At 37.3% G+C, this 19,894-nt stretch overlaps 1 protein-coding gene across 1 annotated transcript in view; it reads left to right on the forward strand.

Moving 5' to 3' along the window:
* Tnks (tankyrase) overlaps positions 1 to 19,894 on the forward strand; it is a 334,181-nt gene that overhangs the window by 148,958 nt on the left and 165,329 nt on the right. The window lies entirely within an intron of this gene.

Raw genomic sequence — 19,894 nt, forward strand, 5'->3', positions numbered from 1 at the left:
TAAAACAGAAGTGTGAACGTAATAAACATGTTAAAATGTGTATACGGTTGATATATCTGAAAGTAGAAAAGAAAATGGAACTTTTATTGGAGGTGTTGCTAATGATAACGTATGTCAAAGCTAGCAGGTGTCAGTAAATTATGTTGGTAGTCAATTGGATCCAAAAGACGGTCAAGTTGGTGTTATAACCCCGTTGAAGCATTTGTTGGAAGAAATGATCGAGTTCTTTCTGAAACAAAATGTTAAAGAAAGTTGGTTAAATAATACTGTACAAGAGATTTCCTGTACGTCAAAAATGCCTAAGGCGGTACTTACTCGTACGGTGCGTATTAAGTACGTCGGGCTGTTCCAGCAACGCTAGCTTGACTGAGCTTTCTACTTCTAGTATTATAACGGTGTGGCTGAGGCAGTGAAGGACACGGAGGTGGGGGGGTAAGGGTGGGTGGATCCTTGCGCGCATGTGTTGTTATTGGAAGGTTGTTAGGAGCAAGATGGGCGAGCCTAACATTTGACGAGGTGGTGGAAGCTTTAGAACAAGAAGTTCTAAAAGTTCGCGGGATTGTATTATGTTTTGAATTCACAATGCCTAATAACTTTGGAGTTAGCTCATTTAAAGGATTTCTTGCCTCCGTGGCATCATTAAGATTATGGTTTTTGTTATAGGCTTGGTCTAAAAAGATGTAAAGATTTTCTAATTCATTCATAAGTTTTCGTTTGCCTATACATTTTAGAATAGTGAGATCCTTATCAATTGATGTAAACTGGTGTCCTGTTTCACTCATGTGTGAGCTCATCGCTGAATATTTGTTGTGTTTTAAGGCATTGTAATGCTCCATATATCTTGTATAGAAGCTGCGCCCAGTCTGTCCAACATAACTAAATCCACACACTGTGCACAAGTTAATCTGTAAATACCAGATCTCGAAAAACGGCTGTTTTTATAATTGACTTTATTATGATATAAAATATACTTTGATTTGTATTTACTGTTCTGAAAGCAATATTAGTGTCATATTTCTTCAGTGTGTTGGCGATCTGGTGGATGGCTGGGTTATTGTATGTGAACGTAGCGTAACTAGTTTTTTTAGGTTTATCTGGAATGATATTTGTGGATAGTTCATATTTAACTTTATTGATTAACTGGTTAATCATTTCAACTTTGAACCCATTAAGTTTAGCCAAGTTCCTTATATAGTTTCATTCTATTTTTAAGTTGTAAGGGGAGAGTGGGATTTTCAAGGCTCTGTGTATTAAATTATAGAATGACGCCTGTTTTTGAGATTTAGGATGTAAAGAGGAATTATTTATGGTTATAGGAGATTGTGTGGGTTTTCTGTAGATTTGAAAATCGAAAGTATTATTGGCGCGCGTGATTGTTATATCTAAAAAAATTAAGGACTGTTTAACTTCGTTGCTGCTAGTAACATTTTTGTCAATAACCACAAAAGTGTCATCCACAAATCTTAGCCATAAACATATACCTTTTATATGTTCTTTGATTTTCGTGTACTCTATTGAGTCCATGTAGATGTCGGCCAAGATGCCGGGCAAAGGGTCACCCATGGCTAAGCCAGTCTGTTGATAAATCTTACCATTAAAGGAGAAAAAGTTGTTATTCAATACAAAATTCAGGATCTTCATAAATTCATCAATTTTCAGCTTACTCAGGCTGCTATGTTTTGAAATATTGTCATTGATAATTTTGACTGTTTCTTTAGTAGGTATATTTGGGTACATGTTTATGACATCATAGGAACACATTACAGTATATGGTTAGGTTGTAAGTCAAATTTGCTTAAAATATCGCAAAATTTGATTGAATTCTTTAAAGGAAGTTTATTATTAAACTTATAATGTTGTTTTAGAAAACTGTGGATATATTTGGAAACTTTATAGGTAGGGCTATTACGGCAGTTAATAATCGGACGTACAGGAATGTTGGTTTTTATGGATTTTAGGTAGGGCTCTGGCTATTGGAATGCTGGGGTTCATGTTGATCAGTCTCTGTTGTTCCTGTTCATTGAGAAGGAATGTGGAGTTCTTAATTATAGATTTTAAATTGCGTTGTATTCTTACGATGGGATCTTTGCTAACTATTGTATCAATCTTATCCTTAAAATATTCTTCAGTTTTATTTATGTAATTGTCCTTATCCATTAGTACTATAGACCCTCCCTTATCAGCTTTTGTGACTATGATGGCATTATCTTCTATTTTAGTTCTTAAATTACGTATTAAAGTTTTTTGATTAGAGTCGGATTTAGCATTAAGTTCTTTAGCTAGTGTAGGTAATTTCTTTTTTATGTCAAATCTAATGTCATTTTGAACTTCAAAGGGGAATTCAGAAATGTTGGCCTCTACCTCAGCCACTGTGGTAATAATATCTAAGTCCTTTTTTTCACTAGGCCAGTTATACTTTGGACCTTTATTCAGGAGTTCCGTTTCTGTTCCAGAAAACTGCACGTTGGTTAAATTAACAATTGTAGGTGTGTGAACATTTGAAAGACTTGTTCTTTGTTTATCTGTATTATGTACACTGGACTGCATTTGAGATTCTTTTAAATGTGATAATTTCTTGTCTAAAGTAGCCTGTTTCTTGTCAAGTAAAACCATCATTTTGTAGTCTACGTGAAGTTGGAAAGTGTTCCATTCTAATGGGGCTAATGTCTGAGTTACCGTTAAATGAGTTTTATATAGTTGTAAGTTCAATTGTGATTTCTTCTTGTATGGTGACCTAATTTCATTCCTTAACCATATTACATTTACTTTGTCTTGGACTTTGTTCATACTTGGGACGGTTAAGTTCTTTCTTTGTTTAGGTTTCAAAAATTTTTGGGATCAATTTTAGTTTTAAACATTGTTTTAAAAATGTTATAACTTTAGACAACTTGGATATTTTAATTTTAAGATTGATAAACCTATTTAATTTGGATTTTGCCTGGTTGGCTACCAAGTTACAAGTAACTATTCTCATTTTGGTTCCGTATTGAAGATGACGTATGTCTCGAATATTATTACAATATTTTTTTAAGTCCACCTGTTCAATACAATACAATACAATATAAACCACTATTTCATATGGTTAAAATTTTATACATAATACATAAAAGTCAATGGTACATGTTTCACCCTTCTTTACGGGCATCATCAGCCATATCAATCCTAAAAGTAATACATATGGAGTCTTTCTAATCTTATGAATTATGAATAATGATTTCGTAAAACATTATACAATAACATCTAAAACAACGATAATGCACCAAGGTGTGTTTAAAAAAAAAATTAACAGTTTTTGAGGATTAAAACGTGGTTAAACATGAATATTTGAGAGTTTAAAACTAAAATGGATCCTTTCATTGTATATCATTAAGACTGTGACGGCCTTGAGTGTAAACACAATCAAAGGCGGATGTTTCTTCAATTCCCATAGTATGAATACAAATGGTAAAATCACTGTCCGTTATTTAAAACAGAAGTGTGAACGTAATAAACATGTTAAAATGTGTATACAGTTGATATATCTGAAAGTAGAAAAGAAAATGGAACTTTTATTGGAGGCGTTGCTAATGATAACATATGTCAAAGCTAGCGGGTGTCAGTAATTATGTTGGTAGTCAATTGGATCCAAAAGACGGTCAAGTTGGTGTTATAACCCCGTTGAAGCATTTGTTGGAAGAAATGATCGAGTTCTTTCCGAAACAAAATGTTAAAGAAAGTTGAAATAATACTGTACAAGAGATTTCCTGTACATCAAAAATGCCTAAGGCGGTACTTACTCGTACGGTGCGTATTAAGTACGTCGGGCTGTTCCAGCAACGCTAGCTTGACTGAGCTTTCTACTTCTAGTATTATAACGGTGTGACTGAGGCAGTGAAGGACACGGAGGTGGGGGGGTAAGGGTGGGTGGATCCTTGCGTGCATGTGTTATTATTGGAAGGTTGTTAGGAGCAAGATGGGCGGGCCTAACATTTGACGAGGTGGTGAAAGCTTTAGAACAAGAAGTTCTAAAAGTTCGCGGGATTGTATTATGTTTTGAATTCACAATGCCTAATAACTTTGGAGTTAGCTCATTTAAAGGATTTCTTGCCTTTGTGGCATCATTAAGATTATGGTTTTTGTTATAGGCTTGGTCTAAAAAGATGTAAAGATTTTCTAATTCATACATAAGTTTTCGTTTGCCTATACATTTTAGAATAGTGAGATCCTTATCAATTGATGTAAACTGGTGTCCTGTTTCACTCATGTGTGAGCTCATCGCTGAATATTTGTTGTGTTTTAAGGCATTGTAATGCTCCATATAACTCGTATAGAAGCTGCGCCCAGTCTGTCCAACATAACTAAATCCACACTGTGCACAAGTTAATCTGTAAATACCAGATCTCAAAAAATGGCTGTTTTTATAATTGACTTTATTATGATTAAAAAATATACTTTGATTTGTATTTACTGTTCTGAAAGCAATATTAGTGTCATATTTCTTCATTTTGTATCAGAAAGAACTCGATCATTTCTTCCAACAAATGCTTCAACGGGGTTATAACACCAACTTGACCGTCTTTTGGATCCAATTGACTACCAACATAATTTACTGACACCCGCTAGCTTTGACATACGTTATCATTAGCAACACCTCCAATAAAAGTTCCATTTTCTTTTCTACTTTCAGATATATCAACCGTATACACATTTTAACATGTTTATTACGTTCACACTTCTGTTTTAAATAACTGACAGTGATTTTACCATCTTGGATTCATACTATGGGAATTGAAGGAACATCCCCCTTTGATTGTGTTTGCACTCAAGGCCGTCACAGTCTTAACGATATACAACGAAAGGATCCATTTTAGTTTTAAACTCTCAAATATTCATGTTTAACCACGTTTTAATCTTCAAAAACTGTTTTTTTTTAAACACACCTTGGTGCATTATCGTTGTTTTAGATGTTATTGTATAATGTTTTACGAAATCATTATTCATAATTCATAAGGTTAGAAAGACTTCATATGTATTATTTTTAGGATTGATATGGCTGATGATGCCCGTAAAGAAGGGTGAAACATGTACCATTGACTTTTATGTATTATGTATAAAATTTTAACCATATGAAATAGTGGTTTATATTGTATTGTATTGAACAGGTGGACTTAAAAAAATATTGTAATAATATTCGAGACATACGTCATCTTCAATACGGAACCAAAATGAGAATAGTTACTTGTAAATTCAACCGTCTTTCCCGATATAGTCGCGGTTTTCCAGGTTGCACAATCTTTACTGCTAGGCCATGTTTACAAACTCTTACCCAACCAGAAATTTATACAAAATATAATGATGCACATATGCAATACAGGGAAACCTTGCTAGTACATTTCTGCACAGGACGACGACGAAAATCGTGTTAAACAGGAAAACGTACTATTGTATATCCCATTAAAAACTATCAAACAGGGCGATGGTATCACTTAATTACACATTAGTACATTTTGCATTGTGTGTGTAGTGTTTCAGGAGATGAAGGAGAGCACTAAAAAGTGTGAAAAAGTCGAGAGAACAAATATCAATAATTCTCTACTGGAGCCTGTTAAGGTAACAGGAGACTATTAAAAGATGTGAAAAAACACATTCTTTTGCCCATGGGCTCATAGAAGTAGCTACAGTATCTACGTATTATAGCAGATCACTTCTTCCTAAAACAGTTGTATAATGAATTGTTAGTTAAAGCTTTAGGTTTCTGACCAGTGGGTAATTAAACACTGTTTTATGGTCACTTTGATCAAGCATGAATTTCTCGCGAGGTTATACTTGCCATACGCGATTAAGCGCCTTCGGCCGCCATCTTGAACACAGAACTTCAGCAGTATTCGGTATTGGTTCGGACAGACTCTCCGGTGAATAATAAAAACGTGCTAACTGTCAAACTAGCAGTTTCTATTTTTATATGAATGGTACACCGCTTTACCATTGCCTGCATCTTTATATAACTTTTTAATGGAATAGGCCTACAGTATGTGGAAGCCTTATTACTTAACGGCACCCACAAATGACCTGTCAAAAATCTGCTTGTGCTGCACTATAGACTATTTTATCTTCAGTCGTACCACACTAATTTAAATCATCTTATCACAAGAACAGTTGTTGGCATTACCTTGAATTTATTGTGTTTATTGGTAAAAAGAAGTGAAGTGATTATTTGTCATGTGACAGCTTACTGCTGTTGGTTAATCCTGTCCGTATTGACTTATATTCAGTTTCTATAGAACACTTTCCCGCCTTGTCAATACTTGACATATTTCATTACACTTGATTACCGTACATGCTTCGAGAGCTAACTACTCTCTTCTTCAGCGGTGCCAAAACATCAAGAGGAAATCTTTGGACTTGACACATTTGTACTAATATAGTTATCGACAGAACAATTATATATAAATCTTGAAATTGTTAAAATATTTCTTTCTTTGTGTTTCAACTTTTCCTTCCTTGCTTGCTTGCTTGCTTGCTTGCTTGCTTGCTTGCTAGCTTTAAAATGGAATAATTTCAAATCATAAAATGAATAAAACCTATTAAATTAGTCACTATATGCTAACATTTTTAAATCTGCCCTGCTCTTGGAACTTATGTCCTGATTTACATCTAAAAAAGAAATTAAAATGTTGATCTGTGTCTAAATTTACATTTGCTTTGTCATTTAGTAAAACACTTTAAAATAGAATATTCAATTCATAAAATAAATAGCACCTGTTTAGTCACTGTTGTTGAATTTAAAATATTTTCTGCTCTTTTCTTGAAAATTTCTCCTTTCCTTAAGTCCTAAAAAGAGAAAACATTATACACTGACTGACAGAGCAAATGCAACACCAAGAAGGAGTGGTCAGAACTTTATGCCAATTGCAGGGTAGACTGACGTCACTGAGGTATGCTCATGATGTGAAATGCGCCGCTGTGCTGCGCACGTAGCGAACGATAAATGGGACACGGCGTTGGCGAATGGCCCACTTCGTACCGTGATTTCTCAGCCGACAGTCATTGTAGAACGTGTTGTCGTGTGCTACAGGACGCGTGTATAGCTAAGAATGCCAGGCCGCCGTCAACGGAGGCATTTCCAGCAGACAGACGACTTTACGAGGGGTATGGTGATCGGGCTGAGAAGGGCAGGTTGGTCGCTTCGTCAAATTGCAGCCGATACCCATAGGGATGTGTCCACAGTGCAGCGCCTGTGGCGAAGATGGTTGGCGCAGGGACATGTGGCACGTGCGAGGGGTCCAGGCGCAGCCCGAGTGACGTCAGCACGCGAAGATCGGCGCATCCGCCGCCAAGCGGTGGCAGCCCCGCACGCCACGTCAACCGCCATTCTTCAGCATGTGCAAGACACCCTGGCTGTTCCAATATCGACCAGAACAATTTCCCGTCGATTGGTTGAAGGAGGCCTGCACTCCCGGCGTCCGCTCAGAAGACTACCATTGACTCCACAGCATAGACGTGCACGCCTGCCATGGTGCTGGGCTAGAGCTTCTTGGATGAGGGAATAGCGGAACGTCGTGTTCTCCGATGAGTCACGCTTCTGTTCTGTCAGTGATAGTCACCGCAGACGAGTGTGGCGTCGGCGTGGAGAAAGGTCAAATCCGGCAGTAACTGTGGAGCGCCCTACCGCTAGACAACGCGGCATCATGGTTTGGGGCGCTATTGCGTATGATTCCACGTCACCTGTAGTGCGTATTCAAGGCACGTTAAATGCCCACCGCTACGTGCAGCATGTGCTGCGGCCGGTGGCACTCCCGTACCTTCAGGGGCTGCCCAATGCTCTGTTTCAGCAGGATAATGCCCGCCCACACACTGCTCGCATCTCCCAACAGGCTCTACGAGGTGTACAGATGCTTCCGTGGCCAGCGTACTCTCCGGATCTCTCACAAATCGAACACGTGTGGGATCTCATTGGACGCCGTTTGCAAACTCTGCCCCAGCCTCGTACGGACGACCAACTGTGGCAAATGGTTGACAGAGAATGGAGAACCATCCCTCAGGACACCATCCGCACTCTTATTGACTCTGTACCTCGACGTGTTTCTGCGTGCATCGCCGCTCGCGGTGGTCCTACATCCTACTGAGTCGATGCCATGCGCATTGTGTAACCTGCATATCGGTTTGAAATAAACATCAATTATTCGTCCGTGCCGTCTCTGTTTTTTCCCCAACTTTCATCCCTTTCGAACCACTCCTCCTTGGTGTTGCATTGTCACTGTCAGTCAGTGTATTTAAATTTATAATCTGTGATTCAATTACCTTATTTATTCCAATACTTGTCGATTAACTTACTGCTCTTTTTCTTGAGACCTTTCACATTAATCGGAAGTTTCTCTTCTTAATCCCGTCCGACCATGCTAGCCATTTTAACCATCAAATTCTTTAAAATAAATAATCAACAAACCGACTTTAGAGACTTTTTTACGAAAAAGCCTACAGCTCAGATGCTTAGAGAATTTTATGTATGTTTTATTTTACTGACTTCATTTTCAACTGGTTACCAAATGTATCCATAAATTAAAACAACATTACACTAGTCTGAAGCAAACAAACATGTCCTTGCTCATTTGCTTGCTGTCAATGACCTTACGAGGCTATGTTGCCGGTTGCATAATGTAGGGAAGGGAGAGGGAGCGTGTCTATGACCGGAACTATTTCTTTTGCTCTCTGCTTCTCTCCTTCTTCCTTATATGATTGTATGCTTATCTGTACATCGCATTTTCTTCATTCAGTGGTTCATTTAAATTATTTTCATTATTGCTTCTCTGGTCAATATATATACTTATTTTCTCTAGAGCGTCCATTAATTTTCCTTTCGTTGTCGTGTGCACTATTTCCATATCTTTATTTCTGTAAAATTATGATTGTACTCTTCCATGTGTTCACCCATAGCTGAGAATCTTTTGTGTCTTACTGCATTCACGTGCTCCTTGTATCTCGTCTCCAAACTCCTCCCTGATTATCCAATATATTTCTTTCCACAACTTTAGCACCTAATGCAATATACTCTTGATTTATTGAATCTACTGGACCTTTTAACCTTATGTGAATTGAATAATATTCTCTTTTTATTGTTTTGTCTTAAATGCAATGTCATTGCCCTTTTTGCTAAAGTCTTTTTTTTATTCTGTATCAGTGTCTGTTGTGGAATGTTATTACCACTACATTCTTCCTTTCTTTTCTTTTAAGGTTGATCTCTGTTTATTTATTAACTTGCTCTTTATTTTATCTAGATATTTCTTCGTATATCCATTTCTCTTCGCGATCTCATATATAGTATTCATCTTTTTTTTTAAAAAAAGCTTGTCTTTTTAAGGGGAATTTAAGGGCCCTGCTGATCATACTGTAAAATGTTGCCTTCTCCTGCCCTGGATGGTTGGAGTCCTTCCTAATAATAGTGCTAGTGGTCGTTTCTTTTCTAAACCCCTGGTACTCTAATTCTCTACCATTTCTCGTTATTTTGACATCTAAGTAGTTCAGCGATCCTCCTTCCTCTTACTCTATTCAATTGTAAATTTGTTATCTATAATAATGAAAATGTCGTCCACATATGTCAACCATTTGATTAATATTTTAATTTTCTCAATTATTTTATTTGATTCCAAATAGTCCATGTAAATATTGGCCACAATGCCCAACGCTGGGGAACCCATAGCCAACCGTTCTCCTGTTTGTATATTTTGTTGTTATATCTGAAATAATATTGTTCTCTAATGTGTATGCTAACAACTTGATACATTCTTCAAAATCTATTTTAGTTAAACTGCTATGTTCTGTTTAATTCCTTCTAACAATATTTATTGTTTTAGAGATGGGGATGTTGGAATATGTGTTTTTAATATTGAGACTATGAATTGTGCAATTTTCCTTCATTTCAGTATACCTTGTTCTGTTACAGAAATCGCTTGTATACTGACTATTGTCTCTGTTGTGAATTTAAAATGTTTTCGTAAGAATACCTGTATAAATTTGGCTAACCCGTACGTCGGACTATTTCTGTAGTTTACTATCGGTCTTATGGGACTTTCTGCTTATGGATTTTGGGCAATGCCCTCATAGTGGGCATTCCTGGGTTCATATTTATTAGACTATTCGCGTCCTTTGAGTCTAAAACAAATCCTACTTCTTTCAACATCTTTTTAAAATTCTTTTGAACTACGTCGGATCTTTCTTAATTAAAGTGAACTTGTCATTCCTTAGAAACTCCTCTGTTTTATCAATATATTCTTGTTTATTCATTACAACGATCGTATTACCTTTATCTGCTTTGTTTACTGTAATGTTATTTCTTTCAATTTTCCCTTTCAATCCTTTGATTTTCTTATTCATTATGATCACTTCATTATCTTTGTACTCTATTATCTTAGACAATATTTTTCCCACTTCATGCCTTGTCGCTTCTTGTTCCTCAAATTCCACCTTGGATATGACCTGTTCTACCTCTGCTATTATCTCCATTACTTCCCTCCTATTATTATTACAAATTTTGATCCGATTATGCTTAGGCCCTATTTCTAATATTGTCATTTCTTCCGCGCTAAATTCTGTATCTGTTAAATTCTTACCTGGAGGATAGAATTTAATTTCATTACTATTTGATCTCTTATTGTCTTCTTGATTGTTTCCTTTCTCTTTTTTCTGCCTCTCAATAATTCAGACTTCCTCTCTAATGTATCCTGCTTCTTTTTGAGAATGAAATACAGTGAATCCTCTACACTTTCTTTTATCTGGAAAATCTTTTGTAATCTGCAGATGAAGGTCATACAAGTCCTGGTTCAGATGGCTTTTCTTAATATATAAGAACCTAATTTCACTTTTCAACCATATCTGATTCATTTTCAACTGAGTCACCCTGTCATGTCTATGCAAAATGCCCCTCCTCTCTACTGACTTCAAATGTTTTGGAATTAATTTATTTGCTAGACAATTCTTAAGAAATTTCAAGTACTTAGATATTTTGGCCATTTTTAGTTTCGTGTTTTTAAATTTATTTGTTAATTTTCTAGCCTGGCTGGCATGCTCAGAATTTATTATTTTAACCATTGCACCCTTTACCTGGTGATATCTGCAGTGATTTCTTCTCTCTTCCTTCTGCCTCGGCTAGCCCTGTAGAAAAAAGTTACTCACCGGAGGCGACTCTCTTCTTCAGGGATGGTGACGTTCTCTAGACTGTTGGGGTGCTTATGATAGGAGGATAAGGTTGCTAGATTAAACTACTCTACTGAAATAACTGTAAAATTGACCCAGACTATGCTTAAATAAATTTTATTAAAGAAAAGAATTGAATGATGAAATGACCAAGTAAAAATAACAATAAAATATAATTAAAATAATATTAAATCCACTGATTCAAACATGTGCGCAAATAAGTGTAACTAGATTTAATTCAATGGGAATATGAAGGACTACTGAACGATCTCCAATTTAAATAACAACTAAATACTGGATTCTCAAATGATGTATGCTAACTAATTAACTCCATGGAAAACATCATTCATAACAAATCTGCATCAGATTCAAGATAAGTTACATTATACATTAGTCGCTTCTACTCCAGTTGCATCAATCACCAGTGTGTTGACCCTGATTGTAAATTCAAACCGAGATTAATTAAGAATACACAATTATCGAATTGTAAAAATGAAACAAATTATAACTAACTCAGAATATTCCATGGTCACTGGGATTCATTGCCTCCCTTATCACACCTTTCAAACTTAAATTATATTATCATTGCAAGTTTTTATTTATAGATCGGTGATGGCTAAGTATCTCCACCTGACCTATAAATTATACACGGAATACTAGATGTTAAGAAAATGGTTTATATAAGTTCACAAATTATACCAATCAAATAATAGATCACTGTGTCAAGCCATAATGTGGGATGTCAATTACCTCAAGATAAATTGAATGATTTATCAACTGAACAGCTGTTTTATTTATACCATAATAAGTGTTGATCACCACTGATCTCACTTGGACCTAAATTACCTTACAAAGACATGACAAATATCAACACCTGTTCACAACTACAGGATCACTACCTAACTCTTGACAAGACAAATTTTTATATAAATGTAGGGTTTGCTGTTCAGTGAAGTTATAAAATTATTATATTTGCTGTTCTTTAACCAAGAAGTGAATTCTAAGATGATGTTTGGGTTGTTTGACGCAAGCTCTCATTATCTTACATTACTCTATTTACACAGCGGAAAATCTTCCGTCTTATCACATCACACATAACAATATCTATACTGTTCACCATAGTCAATCACTGCCTAAGCAGGGAAAAGAAATCTGGAATAAAGATATGGGAAAATTATTATACCCTAATTTATATACACACGCACATCACGCATAATTCACGCAACATCAAAATTTAACTGAATATCCGTTTACATAATTACTATACCGCGATTTCAACGTCCCTGGATACTCTTTGTTAAAATCATCAGTGACCATGACCGAGATTCATGTTTATCATGGCTGTTCTTTCCCTACTTTGATTAAAAGAGCCTCTCATGGCAGAATGAAGCATAATAATCAAAACAAACATAGCGCACGAATAGCTAACCAAATGACGTTATCACCAACTCAAATTAACAAATGCATTATAATCTGCGACATCTTACTCCTGACAAAAAAAGAAAACACCATTTGATATTATTTTCATGAAACATATGATCCTGGCTACGCTGAACAAGTCAGCATACCTTATGTAATCGTTACACATGTAAATGCTTGATAATCAGTTGTGTGGGTATTTAATTGAAGTTATGTCCATTAGTATCAACCTTGTGAGCACTATCTAAATTTCATTTTGCTTATCAACATTTATCCATTTTTTTAATCATCGTGGACTCTTTAATTGTACTCGTAACGTCGATTATATCATCATTACGTATAGAGCTTCACACACTTCTGACGTCTGTATTCTCACCATCATTGATCTCACAGCTTTCCCGCCGGGATATGAATTATTTACATCGTTATTCTCATTTTCATATAACATGTCTGCCAGCTAACCTGCTGATCTATTAACATCTCTATCATTACTCTCTGGATACAATTCGTAATTAATGCTCTTGAATCTTTACCGTAACGGACCACTCAACGTTACCATAATCTTCCCACAACTACATTATCAGTCATAACACTAGCCTCAAAGACTAATCTATTGAATGGTTAAAGAAAGAATCAAACAATATCGAATGGTCTCAAAGAGGCGTGAACAAGGAAAATCGCGACTACAAATGTCGCCTGCGCGAAATACCACAGATACTGCCAATACATGCCTCATTTCCCCAAGATAATAAGATTTTACGGAGTTTATACTATTAGAATAAAACTTCATAAGTAGCTTCACCATTATGAAATCTGTCTCACCAATATAACAAATATCTGCCTCAAAGCTTGCGTAGAAATGCTTTTAAATCAAATCTAAATGCACGACTGCTGAAAAACTATTTACAATGTGATGACTGTGATGTAATCACAACATGACTAAACTATAATGAAAATTAAGCTACTGAATTATCAATATCGACAGCTCGCGTACTAGACAAATCAATATTTACATTATTTACAACAAACACCACCTCAGATTAAATTTTCAGTTACTCATATTGGTGGTTTTGCGGCTGCTCCATCCGTCGTCCAGTTGGCTATTTAGTTTAAGACATCATGATTGGGACGTATGACGGGGTTGACTTGACTTGGCGTATCCTGATATGATTGCTTGAGTATTGCACACGGATCTTGATGTTACACTAATTATAAAACTACACTCTATTTTATTACATTTAATTAGATATGTGGGCTTTACACACGAATACGCTAGTATTCTGACGCTACACATGATTCCGGTATTCCATTAATACTAAACCTCTCCTTCGCCGACTGCTAAACAGCTGGGCTTGGAACTTCCTTCGTGTAACGGGACCTTTGGGATTACCTCCCCCTTGTCGAGCTCCGGTGTTGTATTTACGTTCGAGGTCGTACACCTTGCATTTCTACGAATTCTCCTAGCTTGAATGAACTGCAACAGGACATTCCTCAGGCAATTGCTGCATGTCCCCAACATCAAACAAATACAGTCTGTCTTCGTTAGCAGATTCTATTCTGCCTGGCTAACCGTATTTAGTCGTGTATTAGGTCCCTTTTTTCCCCACTTTTACAGCCAAAAAAAAAAAAAGTAAAGTTGGGTCCAATATGCGATAACCTCAAATTTTGTGCAGTGAACACTTGACTTCTAGGCCGTAAAGGGCTATAATTTGTACATGTAAACATTCTACAGTGTTCTTTAACAAAGCCTATGAATGTATTTGAGTTATACTGGCTATTTTTGCTGGAAGGCAGTATTTCTAAATGCTAAAAGTTAATAAATGGTGAACACTACTTTTAGGCCAACATATAAAATAAATATAATCCGTTTTAGTTACTCATATAACATCATTCGTTCCTCTGATGAGTTCAACGTCAGGAAGGGTCGGACTTAAAAACTCGCTACGAAGATTTGTCTCGCTTCATACTCGACCCCATAGAGAAAAGGGATAAGGGTATTGTATTATCACATTATGCAGTATTGATACAAAATAACTCAATGGCCAGTCTTTTGTCTTTGTCAGTTGAGCAGTAGGCCTACTACACAGTAAACCTGATCACTGCTTTCATTTTAATTGTCTTGCGCCACTAACTTCCCTGCTACCAGAGTGTTGTCATTCCAAGTGACGTCTTCTTCACTGCCACCTCGTCAGCCATGCACTGCAAATGCAATCGAGACAGAGCATTGGAGGTCCCGTCTTTTTGAACCTTTTAAAAATAGTTTCGTTCCCGACTGTAGAATCCAAACTGTGTGAAGCTATTTCCAAATGGTTTCTGGAAATGGTCTCTGATATTCCCAGCTGGTGTATTTGTAGCAGAAGCCACTCCTTCTGAATAAAGCCATGTTGTTGAAAGCATGCCAAACCAGCAGCTGATAACTAGGGTATGTTATGAATTGTATTTCCGAATGTAATGCATTGTGACTGGAAGCATTCTGTTGATAACTGCAGCTGTTGAAAGTGAGACCCTTATTTTTAAGTATATTTCATGCTTATTTCTCTACATTTATCACATCAGGATTTACCTAAACAGCTGTAAATGAGATAAGAGAGACCACATTGTTTAGGTTAGGTATGGTATAGTCGCTTTTATGGATATCTACAGGTGTGGCGGTAATGCGTTTTATTATCATAATGTTTAATTTCGTTTGTTCGTTCGTTGTCTCTTTTTTTTTTTTTATTAACGCATACCCTAGTATGTTTTGTTTGGCATCTCCAAAAATTGTTGAAAGTAAGTGGGGACAAAAATATAAACTAGCGAGAAGTCTACAAGATGAGATAGTCGTCTCACTCATCAAATACTCCGTTTCGATTCTTCGTCACCATTTATATGGAGTTCATGCCATTTAACATGGTTAATTGTAACCTATCATTTTTTAAACATTAATCTTCTTTATCTTCCCTCAAAATTGTTATTGTGTATTATTCTGTGTCTTATGGCAAATCTAGGGTGTCCTGGATCAGACTAAATAAATAAATAAATAAATAAATAAATAAATAAATAAATAAATAAATAAATAAATAAATAAAATATTTGTTACATACGTTGGCGAGTAAAACAATTGTGATTGGATTGTTTTTATCACGAGTTTTGGCCCGAGTTACGAGATATTAAACAATCACTTTGTTAATGATTTCACCTACTTATATTAACAGGTCTAGCAACAACCGTGAATATTTCTCAGCTAAAGTAAACTCATTTCCTCATACCGAGGTGGTGCAGCTCTTTTTTAGACAGGTTCCCAGTGGAAGGGAGTTGCATGTACCATTTTTACTGCAAATCATCAACCTTCCTGGCATTCGTAAATCTCAATACGGTACGGGGAATCGAACTCAGGCTCCCGAGAATGGCAGCTAATTGTGCTATTCATTACGCTGGCGGACATTCTTAACTACAAAACACAGACATATATACATGACCGATGCGTGCTTGCAATGCACGGGTCACACACAAAACTGTTCACCCATTTGTGAGACGTCATCAGAGGTCCAATAGGCTTACACTGCAGAGGCAGACATTTCTTAACCACGAAACACAGATGTACCGCATGACTTCGACTCGTGTTTTCATTGCGCGAGTCATACAGATGAAACTATTCACAGATTCGTCTGATGTCATCAGAGCTATAGAAGGCTTGTAGCTGCTTCAAAGTGGAATCGTTCTTTGATGAACTACATTGGGCGGTCTTATATGCAAGTTTTATTTTTTAATTTTCTGTGTCTCGAAAAGCCAAGGGGGATGTAATACGCGAGGGGGTCTAATACATAAGTAAATATGGTAATTTAAGTGGCTGATCATTGTAACAAGAATGATAAAACGAAAATACGAGAATACCTGATATGCCATACGGTTAAATAGTTTCTTATCCCACTGAGATTCTTAACTTGAAAATTGTATCACCTCTCACTGAGCAAAATGCTTGTATAGTTTATAATTACTTACAGTAATGACTGGACTGAAATAAACGTTGCCGGGCTGAGTGGCTCAGTTGGTTAAGGTGCTGGCCTTTTAACCCCAACTTGGCAGGTTCGATCCTGACTCAGTCCGGTGGTATTTTAAGGTGCTCAAATACGACAGCCTCGTGTCGGTAGATTTACTGGCACATAAAAGAACTCCTGCGGGACTAAATTCTGGCACCTCGGCGTCTTCGAAGACCATAAAAGTAGTTAGTGGGACGTAAAGCAAATAACATTATTATTATTATTATTATTATTATTATTATTATTATTATTATTATTGAAATAAACATCCCTCATCATTGTTCGTGAGTTAATACAGGAAAAATTCAAAATTCATGAGTAACTTACTCTATCGATGACTGTTATTGGCGAACGAATTACTCTAGGAGTTACTCTCCACATTATTAGAGTTCGCTGGACACAAAGACAGATCGTTCGCGGGACACTGAGACGTACTGATCTTCCCTCACTGAGAACATCGAGAATACTGAGAATGTGTGCGGTAGTTGGGCTTAATTTGTGTGTTCCTGGGCACACTGGGCTTGGTTCCATGCCCTCAGGATTTTTGCGTAGCTGATATCCGTCTGCAGTCGGAATAGATTTCATAAGCAAAATTAACTTTCTCACACAAGTTTTATCCACGTTCTGTTAGCTTTAATAGAATTCACAATACTCTTACAAATACTCTTAAGAGTGTTGCGTCAAAAATCGATCGTAGGTGTTTTGTCTAAGATGCACTGTACGTTGGTGTGAAATGTCGACACTTGTCTCACAGAGCGGGATACGTGTTATAACGACACACTTTCACAAATAAACTTCTAACACATATAATTAATTGCAGAAATTACACCACAGATATGGTATTTTCATCCCTCGTTGGGATCCTATTTCCGAGCCTTAATATCTGCTAGATATCCAAGATCGACTAAATTTTTTGAGGCGCTGGTTTCAAAAGTACAATTTGGAGCTTTGTGATTGGCTGGATTTTGCCTCAGGGTACTTGATGTTCTTATGTTTGGACGTAACCACTTGTCACCGAGGGGTGGTCGTCATCGTTGCATCCTTCTCAAACATTCTTTCTCTGTCTTCCCTCAATTCTTTGTTCTGCACTAGGGTGTGGTTTAACAACCCTTAGTGTCCTTCCCATGAGAACATGGCAACGAAAATATGTAGTTGCCGGGATCTTCAAGTTTATTGGAGGGCTATTGGTAAGTGCAATTATTTTGAAACATCCTGGAATGTGCTTTAAAGCTAGTGACCGAGCTTAAGGTTCTGTCCCAAGAATTATATTAGACATGCCATGCTGCCTGAGTGGAAGTAGGCAGTGCTAGCTGTATTTGCCATATCAATATTGCATTTAACAATCATGTAATTTTCTATCAATTTGGGATATGGGGCAAATGCTTCCCACTTAATATGGAAACCTTTCAAGGTTATGAGGAAGATTTCCACACCGTAAAATCATAGTTCTGTTGTGCAACCATATCCAAATTAGCTTGATGAGTTCCTCTGTTGATTCTACTTATTAACTATTCTTGGAGTGGCTGTCTTCTTTCCTCAAATATCTTCCTCCTTTCTGCTAGAACATCGTTCAGAATAGGCTGCATGATCTCTTTCAGTTCCCTTGTCTCCTGTAAGCAAGTTGGAAAGTCCGCTCTTCCTTCTTCTTCATTTTCTATTAAGTCTGTGGTACCTGGGGTTTCTCTTGTACTGGAGGTGGAATGTCTTCTTCTGATTCTGAGCTGAATTGGGTGCTTTCTTCTTCTTCTTCACCCTCCATTGAAGTAGTTTCTGTCTCCTCCCCTTCTTCTTCTGGCACTGCCCCTGCAGAACATTCTTCCACATTCACCTGGGGTGGTATTCCTGTTGCTGGTGTTCTGAACAGCTTAAGATTAGCCACATTGAAAATCTGTTCATTTGAGCTATCTAAATTTGCAATCTTATATGCATTGTTATGTAGTGACTGAACTGTGTGATATGGTCCTGTGTACAATGGTACAGATTTAGCATAATGCCTGGCCATAGGTTCGGAAATACCGGGTCATCGCACAAGTACGTATTCACCTTCCCTAAGTGCATGATGATACAGTTTCCTTCCCATTCGCCGTAAGTGGCGTTGTGCTTGTTCTTGTAAGTGTGCGGGCCACCTACTGTACACACAACTCTTGTGACAGTCTTGCATCTGCTGGGCAATTAATACCTTATGCCGCGGCCTGACTGGGTAATGGTTGAGATGTACCACTGATGGTATTTTTCCAGTTGCCTCATGGACTGTGTTATTTATGCAGTCTGCTATTACAGGTAATAAGTTGACCCATTTGCAATGCTCGTTTCGAATAAAAATTCTACAAAATTTAGCAATTTCTTGCATTATTCTTTCAGATGGATTACTTGCGGGGTTCCTTATCGAACAGAAAGCACGTCTAATTTCAAGTTCCCGTGATGCATTTCTGAATTGGGCTGATGTGAATTGTGAGCTGTGATCTGTAAGAAGACTCTCTGGTTTACCCATAGCTGGTATAATGTTCGTAGTGATACATCATAGGACTTGGTTTGTGTTCGCCTTTTAACATCGGAAATAATGTTGTGTATTTGGAAAACAAGTCCATAATAACCAAGATGAACTGATTTCCTTGGTTTAATCGTGGGATTTTTCCATGTATGTCCATTGCGTATAACTGTCTAGACTTAGTGGGTAAGAGTGGAATTGGTGATTGCTTAATTAAATAGGGGTTTGGTTTGACCTCTTGATAAACATCACACCTGATGAGTGCTTTCCTGACTGACACTCGCAGGTTCTTCCAAGTGAAAGTTTCCTGCTTTATCTATACCGGCATGACCAGTTATTCTATGAACATGTCATATTAATTCAGTTTGTAGTTCTGGTGTGGTGACTACTCTTAACTTAGTGTGGTCTTCGTCTATATATTTTACCCACGAAACTGCTACAAAGGCGTAGCAGGGGGAGAGGTGATACTCCCACGTGGCGCATCCCAGGTGGCGGATAGGGGGGTCCTAACCGGCTTGCCGGCGGACTTGAGGGAAATAAAATACCTCTCGCGGACCAAACACACTAACCCCTGCGGGTGGGGGACGCACATGTAGAATACACCCGCGGTACCCCCTGCCTGTCGTATGAGTCGACTAAAAGGGGCGACCTAGGCGCGGACATGGATTGCGATTTGGTATAATGTGTTGGACCTCCTGTGGATGGGAGGGGTCGAGTACATTCACAGCAATTGAAGCAAGCAAGCAGAGTGAATCGGTGAATCACTGTCAACTGCTACTGGCCAAGTTGAACACAGGAA

The sequence above is a fragment of the Anabrus simplex genome, chromosome 4 (assembly GCF_040414725.1).
Source record: "Anabrus simplex isolate iqAnaSimp1 chromosome 4, ASM4041472v1, whole genome shotgun sequence".
In the NCBI taxonomy this organism is placed as follows: Eukaryota; Metazoa; Arthropoda; class Insecta; order Orthoptera; family Tettigoniidae; genus Anabrus; species Anabrus simplex.